The sequence below is a fragment of the Cryptomeria japonica genome, chromosome 3 (assembly GCF_030272615.1).
Source record: "Cryptomeria japonica chromosome 3, Sugi_1.0, whole genome shotgun sequence".
Classification (NCBI taxonomy): Eukaryota; Viridiplantae; Streptophyta; class Pinopsida; order Cupressales; family Cupressaceae; genus Cryptomeria; species Cryptomeria japonica.
The window spans coordinates 967583036-967594931 of record NC_081407.1 but is presented as its reverse complement, the minus strand read 5'-3'; the positions used below and the strand labels follow the sequence as shown (position 1 = coordinate 967594931).

At 36.4% G+C, this 11896-nt stretch overlaps 1 pseudogene; it reads left to right on the top strand.

The window, feature by feature from the left end:
* The first annotated feature begins 1539 nt into the window (after positions 1-1539).
* LOC131035576 (chaperone protein ClpB1-like) lies at positions 1540-10409 on the top strand (annotated as a pseudogene).
* Positions 10410-11896: the final 1487 nt, after the last annotated feature.

Genomic DNA, 11896 nt, shown 5'->3' with positions numbered 1-11896 from the left:
CCTCAAAAAAATCTTATTCTTCACATAAATAATTTTGATGTAGTAGTTTGTTTTTGTGCTTTTTTTTTTACAAAACTATGCGATTAATTTAATTCTTGCAAATACCTCCCCTTATAGATTGTCTAGCTAGTTATTTTTATTTAACTTACCAATTACAAGGAAGCAACAAAGAGACACAAGTGATTCTAACGTGCAATGACAACAACTGGAAAGGTGGCACACTGTTTGGTGAAATATAGTTGTGGATGCATTGGAAATAGATTTCTCCAAGCCACTAAGAGATTGAAAATGTGCAAAGACATGAGAGAGATCACAAAAGCTTAAATTTGATAGTAATACGATTATATTTAGTGATCACACTAAATTATTTTTAAGAGACAAAGAAATTTTTATATAGAATTAAAGAATTATCATAATTTAAAGTTATAGAGAAAAATAATAAATAAATATTATATTTGAACCAACAAAATATAAGAATATTATCATTTAGAAATGATATAACCACAAGAACAATTATAAACATGGGATATAGTGTGGCACATGATATGTGAGTGTTGTGTAACCAACAGACAGTATACCAACCTGAGTAGCAATTCGAGAGGGCAAACTTCCATACATGGCAGGAGCTTTCTTTGAAACAGTTCATATTTGATATGCATCTCAGCGAGTGAATCCTCTCTAATGGTCAGAGAATTAATTATGACATTTTGGATTTGGAAACATTTAACGGTAACCTTGGAAACATCTCAAACAAAAAGCATGCACTGTGGATTATGAATCCGGATAATTTGCTAAGATTTTGGAATGAATGCTGCTATACTGTGCGTCAGCCTATTACATTAATTATTTTAGCAAAAATCTCGTTCAGACATGAAGTTGCAGAGGCAAATTTTCCCTCAAGAAGGGCGCATACCTATATACCTTTGGCATTTGTTCATTGTGCCACTGTAATCTACTGGTTAGCATATTCATTGCTTTGGCACATTAACCGAATATGAATCCAGACAGATTCAGTGATAAGACGAAAGAAGCTCTAGCAGCAAGTGTAGAGCTTGCTCAAAAATATGGGTATGCACAGGTCACCACCATTCATCTGGCAGTGGCTCTTATTGAGGATGCTTCTGGGCGATTTCGTCCACTGCTAGTGCTAGTGGAGATGAATGAGTGGAATCCTTGTAAACTAATTTTGCCTTCGTAGGCTGTCATATATAAAAAGTTGATAGACTTGGAGTATTTAACTAGGGTTCGGACTTGGGGTAGGGTCTGACATTAAGTTGCAGTTTTTTGAAACTAATGCTGTAGGAAAAATGACAACAGAGGTTGTAGGGCCTGATCAAATTGCAGGGGTATGTGTAATCTGAGAGTTTTTCTATTGATACTTTTAGAACTTGTAATTGTAGGTATGAGTTAAATTCAGGGTGAACTTGTAATGGCGGTACTTAGTAGTTTGCATGCTATGGAGACAACAGAAAGTTAATTTGTAGTGACAGTACCATCATTGCACAACATCGAGGATTAATTAATATATTTTACTGATTCATGCGTGTGGTGAGTCGTTCGACTGGTATTCCTGTTAACAGGCTTGCCCAAACTGGTAAGGAGCGGCTCTTAGGCTTGGATGAAAGGTTGCATAAAAGAGTTGTTGGGCAAGGCGAAGCAGTTAAGGCAGTTGCAGATGCTGTGCTTAGATCAAGGACAGGACTTGGAAAACTGCATCAAACTATTGGATCCTTTCTATTCTTGGGACCCACTGGAGTCGGCAAAACAGAGCTTACAAAGGTTCTTGCAGAACAACTGTTTGATGATGAAAACCTGCTAGTCCAGATTGATATGTCTGAATACATGTAGCAGCATTCAGTTTCAAGGCTCATCGGTGCTCCACCTGGTTATGTCTAATGCAATAGGATTCTTGTTGATTGGTCTTATTTCAAATAATTTTCCTTGTTTATATACTGAATAGTGAATAAAAGCGGCCAATATTTCAGCTGAATTTAAATCAATTATTGCAGATATATCAGTTATGAAGAAGGTGGACAACTGACTGATGCAGTTAGAAGACGACCATATAGTGTTGTTCCATTTGATGAAGTTGAGAAGGCACATGTATCTGTATTCAGCATCTTGCTTCAGATGCTTGATAATGGTAGATTAACGGATGGAAATGGTCGGACGGTTAACTTCTCCAACACCGTCATTATCATGACATACACCCTCATGCAAGAAGTAAGTACAATTAAGAAATGGCTTCTTATTGTTTCTTGTACCCATCCTGATCTTGTTGGAGATACTGCCACGCTAAAAGAAAACTTTTGGTGCTAAATCTTCTTTTGCTTTTATTGTAGGTGAGAAAGCGCTTCAGACCAAAGCTATTGGACAGTATTGATGAGATAGTTGTTTTTGATCCTCTTAAAACTGAGGAGCTGAGGGAAGTTGCTAGATCTCAGGTGAAAGATGCAACTGTACCGCTTGCAAGGAGGAGAGTCTGATGTAACTCTAGACCTTGTCCTTGAGGAAGACTGCGATCCTGTAAGTCTATTTTCAGAATTATTTTTCTTGTTCGTATAAATTTCTGTCACATGCTCCGATGCTTGTCCAAACTACTGTTCAATAAGTAAGAAGCATTTTAATGACAGCTGAAATTTGGGCCTTACATCAGAAGGGTCCTTGTCCAAAAGCATGGTTTTCTAAATACCTGAATCTAAGCTAGCTTCCATTGACCTTCCAAAAAAGTGGAGGATCGCTAACGAAATTATAATGGGTAAGGAATGGTTTAACAAAGTAGATGTGGGCATATCACACTATAAAGATCCTGATTCAAAAACATTAACTTGCTTAAACAAAAGTGTGGAAGACCCATAATGGATTGTTAGGACGTCCTAAAATAGTTTAAACAAACTAATCTAAAAATATTTAAAAACTCCTTTCTATAAGGCCAAATAATCTAAAAATATATATTACATTGAAAGCACCACACATTGCAGAGAACTTTATCAAATTCGGATTGTTGGAACTTTATTTAAGGATTTAACTCTAAATGTGATCCCGTTATATTTTGGTTATCAGTGTTATATCGGAATAGTAGATTTTAGCTTTAACAAAACATTCATACACCAACCGGTATACTGGTATAAACATAATTGAAAGAAGTAATGCAACTAATGAGCCAAACACATAAATGAGAATCATAACAAACAAATTTATACGTAGAAAAGAGGAAAAACCACAGTGGGATTTGTGACCCACAATATCTGTTACAAGCTAGGGCTGCCATTGCACTAAAAGATCGACTTGCCAATGCCTAATACAACCACTAGACTTATAGAATCCATAGGAGGTTGTTAAACCATGTCGCGAATCCACATGAGGGATGCTGACCCACTGCCAACAATCCCCCTCCCAGCATCACTCGTCGAGGTCTGCGTGATTTGAACCTGTGACCAAGCTCTGATGCCACTTGTTACAAGCTAGGGTTGTCGTTGCACCAAAAGATCGACCTATCAATGCCTGATACAACCACTAGACTTATAGAGTCCACAGGAGGCTGTTAAACCATGTCGCGAATCCCCGCGAGGGACGTTGACCCACTGCCAACAATATCAATTGACTAGCCATATGAAAACATATTACAATATACGATGGGTCTGCACTTCAGGAAGACTTACAACCTAGAGTACACTGCTCAATCACAATAGGAGCCTCACTAACTACATAAAATTCCAGACAACAATTTAGAGAAGTGTGAACTACTAAGATAGCATCTCTTATGCTAGAATATAGTTTCGGTTTAAGCTCTGTTTGTTCCGGTTAAAACCCTTAACCCCTTTACTGGAATAACCCTTACAATAAATTCCTCACATACATAATCTCTCAAAGTAATTTCGCATCATATTACATTTCCATATCCATTCTAAGTCCATGTTATAAAATGATCTATCAAACTGACCTATATACCCTATACAACTTTTATGCCTTATGTCATCTTACAAAGATATATACAATATTAGATTACATGTTGGCCAAATAAAATAAATGTATAAGCATTAAAACAAATCACCGATGCTGGATCTAAGATATATCGGCCTCCAATACCGATAACCTTTACTATACCATGTCGGCCTGCATTGCCGGTGACCAAAGAAATCTTCTATCCTGCCAGTGCTGGTGTAGAATATGTGAAGTGCCTGCTGATACACCATATGAAGCCAGAACCCAAAATCATGTTTCCATCAATGACAACATAGTGAAACCAACCAATAGAGTGTCAATTGACAACAATCTCCCCCTTTGACATTGATGGCACCACTCATGTGAAAAATGGTCATGGTTTCATTTGTTGGTTTCATTCTACCTTGCTCCCCCTGACCTGAATATGCAAAATAATCCATATCTCCAAAACTCTGAAAACTCTGTAACTCCCCCTAATGTATGCAATTATTTTTTACATCTATACTACTCCCCCTTTGACATCAATGCCCAAAACAATTTGTAAAAATAATGTCAAAGAATAAGAACTGTACACTGAATACCTCCAAAAATGTCTTATCAGAGCTTGACCAGTTTCAACATTTCTAGATAAGCTTTCTCCAGTAATTTCACATAAGTATCCCAACCGGTTTTGAATGTGCTTGAGATAGATACAAGTCCACTCAATAAATGTGCAAAAGATTCTTTCTCATTTACCTCTGCTGGTGTGGGCTTTCCCAGCATATCCATGCATTTTCTCTTATGTACAGAGAGTGAATCCAATCTTGGATTCACCAAACCTCTAAAACTTCTGGCTCTCTGAATGATTTTATCTCTTTCTTTTTCAAGAGCAGAAATTTGGTTCTCGAAAGTCAAAATTTGTCCATCAATTGATGTTGTCAATGAAATTAGTCCATCAAAAGAGTTAGCAATACTAGCAATTTTCTCATGTATCTCTTTTATCTTTTTATCTACATTTGTTGTAAGAATTTCAGTATTGCAACGTACCCTATATATGTTTGTACATTGTTTCAAAGAATTTTCAATTAGAATTAACTTCTCCTCAATCTTCTTCTTCTCTGTCTCAATGATCTGATCAAAAGTGACTCTCTTAGCCTGAGTGAATCTTTCAGGTGCTTGTCAGTTAGAGATTTGTTGTGAGGATTGAAAGTCTTTTGACATATGCTCAGTGATTACCTTAAGCTTGTCAGAAGGGCTCGCTTCATTTTCAATCTTACATTCCGGGACCAATTTGTGCAAAACACTTATTGACTGATCTGTAATCCCCTTGTTTGTAGATCCCCCCTTCATTAGTTTTTGAGCAGCCATCATCATCAGTTCTATGGGACTCATCTGTATGATGGTTTTATTTTCTACTTGAGAAGTGTCAATTATTAATAATGATGGACTCGCAACTAATACCCTACCAGATTCCCCTGTTTTCTCAGATGATTTATCCTTTATTACTTCCTCACTTGCATCGGTGGCTTCACCACTTGGTGCAGTCTGTCCAACTACCGGTTCCTCTCTAGGAACAGTATCCTCAACTTGTAAATTAGTATCTGGAGGACAATTGTTCTCAATGTTAGTATCTTGTACAATATTCTCAGTATTGATTGGTGTCTCAGTATTTGTTTGTACATTTGTGTTTACCGGTGGCTCAATTTCTACTATCTTGATATTTTTCAAAATTGAGGGTGGAGTACCCATAATTCCCTTTCCTTTCTTTTCAGCTGGTGTATCTACACTATCGGTCTTGGTCTTCGGTGAAGTAAAGAATCCTTTGTGTGCTCCCAAAAAAATAATCCAAGCTTTCTAAGTTTCCTTTATTACTTCATTCATTCTCCCTAGCATCAAACTTGTTATCCTGTGTTTGCTATTAAAAACCTTTCTATTTGCAGCCTCAATTGTCTTTTTCATTTCATTTGGAGCTATAGTAACACAATCAACTAAAAGTTATTGCATTTTAATGTGTTTATCTTCTTGCATAGCAGATAACCTTCTAGCATCTAACATGTTATATAATTCAACCGGTATTTGATTTTCTATCTCTATTAAGGATTTCTTATAAATATCTAAGTATAACAGGACTGCTTCCTCTACCTCTCTTTGTTCATCAACCTCTACTTTGTCATAATAAAACTTAACATTCTTCGGTATGCCATCTTTATTTATTTCATCTACAATTTCTGCACAAGTTTTGGGTGGTATGATAGTTACATTACCAGTTTCAAGTGCTAAATCAATACCACTCTTCTTTCTCCTCTTGGCAGTACTGGATGCGGCTGAACATGTGGCCTTAGTTGCTTGCTTCTGTGCTGGTAATTTGATTGTGACCTTCCTAACTGGTTGCTTCTTTGCTTCAACCTTTGGTTCTTTCGGTTTCTTCCTAACAACCCTCTTGAAGGCTAACGATGTGTCATCCTTTGACTCAGAATCTACAGTAACATGTTCAACATGAACCACCAGATCCTTCCTCTTTCTCCCTTTCTCTGGGACAACATCAATTAGTTCCTTTATGTCCTTTGAGACCTCTTGAATAAATTTTCTTTCTTTTCCTTCTCATTTCTCCCTTTTCTTCTGGTTGAACTCTGTTTCAACCTCCAGAGTCTTCTATTGTGCAGTTCCACAAGGCTTCTCTGCCTCATCAATTTCTGCATCAATTAGAATTTTCGCATATGCATCAAGGATTAGTACATCTACCTCATAGCCCATTTCTTCTATCCAAATCTTTTGGGGCTTGACTGCTTCCATGAGAGTCTCATCTTTCTTTAACATGAAACATATGTTGGTAGACTATTTCTCTACTATATGCTCAGGTACTCTTACGCTAGACCTCATAGATTTTTGAAATGCCTTGAAGTAACCCCATATCTTATCATCTATTTGAATTCCTAATGCAACAATTGATTTTTTTAACTGTCTTCCTATCGGAAAGTCAAAAGCCCATTGTTTCCTACCAGAACCGGGTGTATCATTTAGAAAATATAGCATCAAACAGACTAAAAAATTCCTATACCGGAAGGTGCCCTTCTTCTCACCTTTAATTTTTCCTAATTTGATTAATAACTCATCAAGCATCTAACCGCAAAGATCTAACTTTACATTTTCTCTCATCATCTTTTATGCAGCCAAAATACATGAACGAGAAACATAATTCAATCGGTTTGACTGAGTTACCTTATATCTTATAACCATGCTGACAAATTTGATGTCCGTATTAGTGATAGTGCTCACTTTCATCGATCTCTTGTCAGATATAGCACCAGTGATCTTCCTCACAAATTCGTTTGACACTTTCTTATCTGGATGTTTCCCTACCGATGACAAACTAGTAATTGCCTGGATGGATTCCTTAGTGATTTTATAAGGTCTATCCAACCATATGAATTCCCCATGTACTCTACTGAGTACATATTTGATTATTTCATCCTCAAACTTCAGAATATCTAGAATATCTGTAAACCCTAGATCCTCAATATGTTGATATGTCGGTTTAATCTTTCTATATTCTCCCATTAGTTCATTCATATATACATTCCCTTGATCTCTGAAGTTCCTATGTCCTCTATGTGACAATGAATGTATGCCCTAACATTCTCTACATATACAACTCCCTCCGGAACATGAGAAAGCGCTCCAACCGAATCTTCCTTGGTAGCCACATGTGGATACCGCTTGAAAATTGGCCTGGGGCGGTCCTTAACCTCCACTACAGTTACTTGTTTGCAACAAAAAATAGGAACAAAAGATGATCCTTCTTCCATGTTTCAAGAAAAATACCTTTAGATTGCTTCTGGTGAAAACCTTCAACAAGTTCTTCCAGACATCGATGAAATTGCTCAGAAAGAAATCTGAATGCCTCTTAATAGCCTCTGATCGCACTTAGTCGCTCTAAATCGCTCTGAATGTAGGGTGATTAACAATGAAGTGTATTTGACATTTTATCCATAAAAAAAACTAATCTTCCATAGACATAAATGATTGCTGGTGAAAGATATTGAATCTCGCTTAGAATATATCCATGTCAGATAATCCTCTCCAATATCTGGAACATCTTCTAGAATCTCTTCCTGGGGCATATGCATATCTTCATGAATTTTGCCTACCCCTAAGGCATCTAGCTTAGTTACCGGATGAGCTCACTGCCAGTGCAGGAGAAACCTCTTCTGCTGGATAGGTAACCGGGACATTCCCATCTAATGATTGCTCTTCAGTCTTCCTAACCCATCTCCGAGTATGATCATGCCAGATTTCACTAACCTTCTCTTTCCCTTTTTCATTTGATCCTCCATTACTAACCGGTGGATTTTTGCTTCTACAAAACTTAGCAATATGTCCAACTTCATTGCATGCATAACATGTAGCATTATTCTTTTGAATTGCTTTGCTAAAACCGATGAAATTGCTTGACCTGCACTGATTGGCCATATGTCCAAATTTTCCACAAGCATAATATTTTACATTCATTTTGCAGTCTTCTATCTTATGACCAAACTTATTTCATTTAGAACATTTACCGGGAGCAGAATCAGGGTTCTGATTTGCTCTGTTTCTACATTGCCTAGCCATGTGACCAAATTTATTGCAAACAAAACATCTACAATTGAATTTATAAGCATTGAATTATCTTGTCGGTGCCTTATGGTTTTGATCATCATTAGCAGTACCAGAACTCTGTCGTTGCTCAAATCCAAGTCCACTGGAATCTCCAATCTATCTCTATCTCTTCAGTAACTCATCAAGCTGTGCTGAGCTGATTTTGAATTTTTCTTTGTATTCACTTGCAATGGTTAAATCTTCTCTTAGTATTATCATTTGTCTCTCAAGCTCTTGCCTATTGTTCTGGGATTGTACCAAATCAGTTCTCAACATATCATTTTCATGAACTAACCTACCACATTCTTCAAATTTGTTCTTCAGGGATACAACAAGATTTTCTTTCTTTTTCTTTCTATCCTCAATCTCCTTAGACATCCTCATAGTCATAGTTTGCATTTCATTCTTCATAACCATGTTCTCCTGACTCAATTTTTGACATTGCTCCTTAAGTGCATTTTTCTCTTCGTCATCCTAATTTTGCAAAAGTTCCTTCCTCCTAGCTTGAACAAATGATAGCCTCTCTTGTAGGACAAGAATGAATTCCTTAGCAGAATTCATCTCATCTTGTAGCTTTAAGTTCTTCAACCTTTTAGCATCATAATATTCAAGTGCCATCTCAAGCTGCTTCTCCAAAGTCATATTCAATGATTCCAGTTTTAGGATCTTCCTCAAGCTGTTAAACTTCTTCTGAGGAATAAGGCTCTGATACCAATTGTTGGAAACCAATAACAGTGAGAGGGCGGGGGGTGCATCAGCGTTATACCGGAACAGCATATTTTAGCTTTAACAAAATATTCTATTAATACCGGTATACCGGTATAAATAGAATTGAAAGAAGTAATGCAACCAATAAGCCAAACACATAAATGAGAATCATAACACACAAATTTATACATGAAAAACCTCAAAGAGGAAAAATCATAGTGGGATTTGTGACCCAGAATATCAATTCACTGGCCATATGAAAAGATATTACAATATATGATGGGCCTGCACTTGCAAGAAGGCTTACAGCCTAGAGCACACTGCTCAATCATAATATGAGCCTCACTGACTACATAAAATTCCAAACAACAATTTGGAGAAGTGTGAATTGCTAAGATAGCATCTCTTATGCCAGAATACAGTTCCGGTTTAAGCTCTATCTCTTCTAGTTAAAACCCTTAACCCCTTTACTGGAATAACACTTACAATAAATTCCTCATATACATAATCTCTCAAAGTAATTTCACATCATATTACATTTCCATATCAGATTACATGTTGGCCAGATAACATAAATGTATAAGCATTAAACAAATTGCCGATGTCGGATCTAAGATATGTTGGCCTCTAATACCGATAACCTTTACTATACCATGTCAGCCTGCATTGTCAGTGACCAAAGAAATCTTCTGTCCTACCGGTGCCGGTGCTGGAGTCGGTGTAGAATCTGTGAAGTTCCTATCAGTACACCATATGAAGCCAAAACCCAAAGTCATGTTGCTATCAATGACAACATAGTGAAACCAACCAGTAGAGTGTCAATTGCCAACAGACTAGTGGTTGGTTATTCTAACTAGTTGAAATGGTTACCTTTATAGAACAAAACAAAAGAAAATAGAAAATCTTACATTTGGACAATGAGCTCCCTTGGGATTTAGTTTTCTGTTGACTGATCTCTGGTTCGGTTTTTGTAGGTTTATGGTGCTAGACCCTTAAGACGTTGGGTTGATAAGAAAGTTGTGACCCCTCTCTCTCAAATGCTAATCAAAGGAGAAATTGATGACAACTCTATGGTATTCATAGATGCAATGCCCCGAGTTGAGTTTATCTTATCATGTGGAGGAATGAACGACTACTAAATCCAATCACCGCATTGAAATCAAATCTTGGGTTGTCAAGTAAAAGAGAATTGAAGAAATAATAGATGATGAGACAATGGAAGAAACTGTATAATTTTGCGAGGATGAGCTAAACATGGTCAATTGTATGATTTGGTAGATACTTTTATGGTGAGAAATATATTAAACTAGATGACATGGCATCTGAAAGCTGGATGGTTGAGTGTTTGAATGATTTAGCACATTTATCTTTCTAAGTGTTGACACTTTATTGGGCCTATCAAAACTATTGACTTGAAAGACGTACAGGAGAAATATTCATACTCGTTTTGGTGCATTGGGAAATCACCTCGCTATTTTTTTTATAAATAAGGAAAGAAGCAACACAATTATTTGATAAACCTTAAATGGGTAGGACAGATAACCCAAGCAAAAGTAATTTATGTTCAATATGCATGCTATTCCAAAGCTTGTGTATACCGTATAAGTGTATTTAGTGTTGAGTAATATCTAATATATGATAGACATAGGTAGAGGATAAAGGAAACTAAAACAAAACCAAGATAAAATTATGATATATTCAAAATGTCATCTTGCCCGTACAGCTCTGCCAAAGGACTGCCCCTATTTTTCAGACTTAACTTCTAGACTCTTCTATCCACACGTAGCCAAAGACTTGAAGACTGCCCCTCAATTCGTATAAACTTAGAAAAAACAATAGATTAAGATAATGTAGCTTGTGTAAAACCCATGATATATGGGTTACTCTACTCTCCTTTTAAAGAGGAGTTACTTTGTGATGTGGTGCCAATGGAGATCTATTGTTTACTCCTTAAGACATACATACTCACAAGCCATAAGTGGATATAGGACACAAATCATTGGAATACAGTTGTAAAATTGGGCAATAAAAATATAGAATTTCCAAAGAAAAATCATATTCAAAACATGCCATGACAATTCCAAAGAAGATATCTTGCACTTCACGGCCAATTGATGCAATCTATAGTGGCAAAGACTAGAGGAAAATATTCAATGAACTACATATTCATTATTGTGATTTACAAACGAAGATTTACATTTTTATTTACATGTTAACCATCACAGAAGAAAACTCCCTAAACTGAATATTGAATGGGGCTAACCCAACGAACCTTTAAAGATTATTATTTAAATCAACATCACTCCTTCTCAATATTCTGATATTTTTTTAAACTTAAAGCCCTCACATATCCTTCAAAATTTTGGATTTCCCTTTATGAGGTTATGGTATGCAAAACTTCAACAATTCTTTGTGAACCCAATCCGGTAAAGCATCATTAAAAAAATATTTAAAAAACTAAAGACTATGAGCATTACTAATTTGGTCATAAAGCGAAAATAATTCACAACCATAATTTGGTAGCATTTTATTTCTATTAAGAGCCGATTCTAAGAACTTAGACTAGCTAAGAAGAGTCGCAGTGATGCTGAGATCATTTTTCTCGAACTTAGAAGCCAACACAATT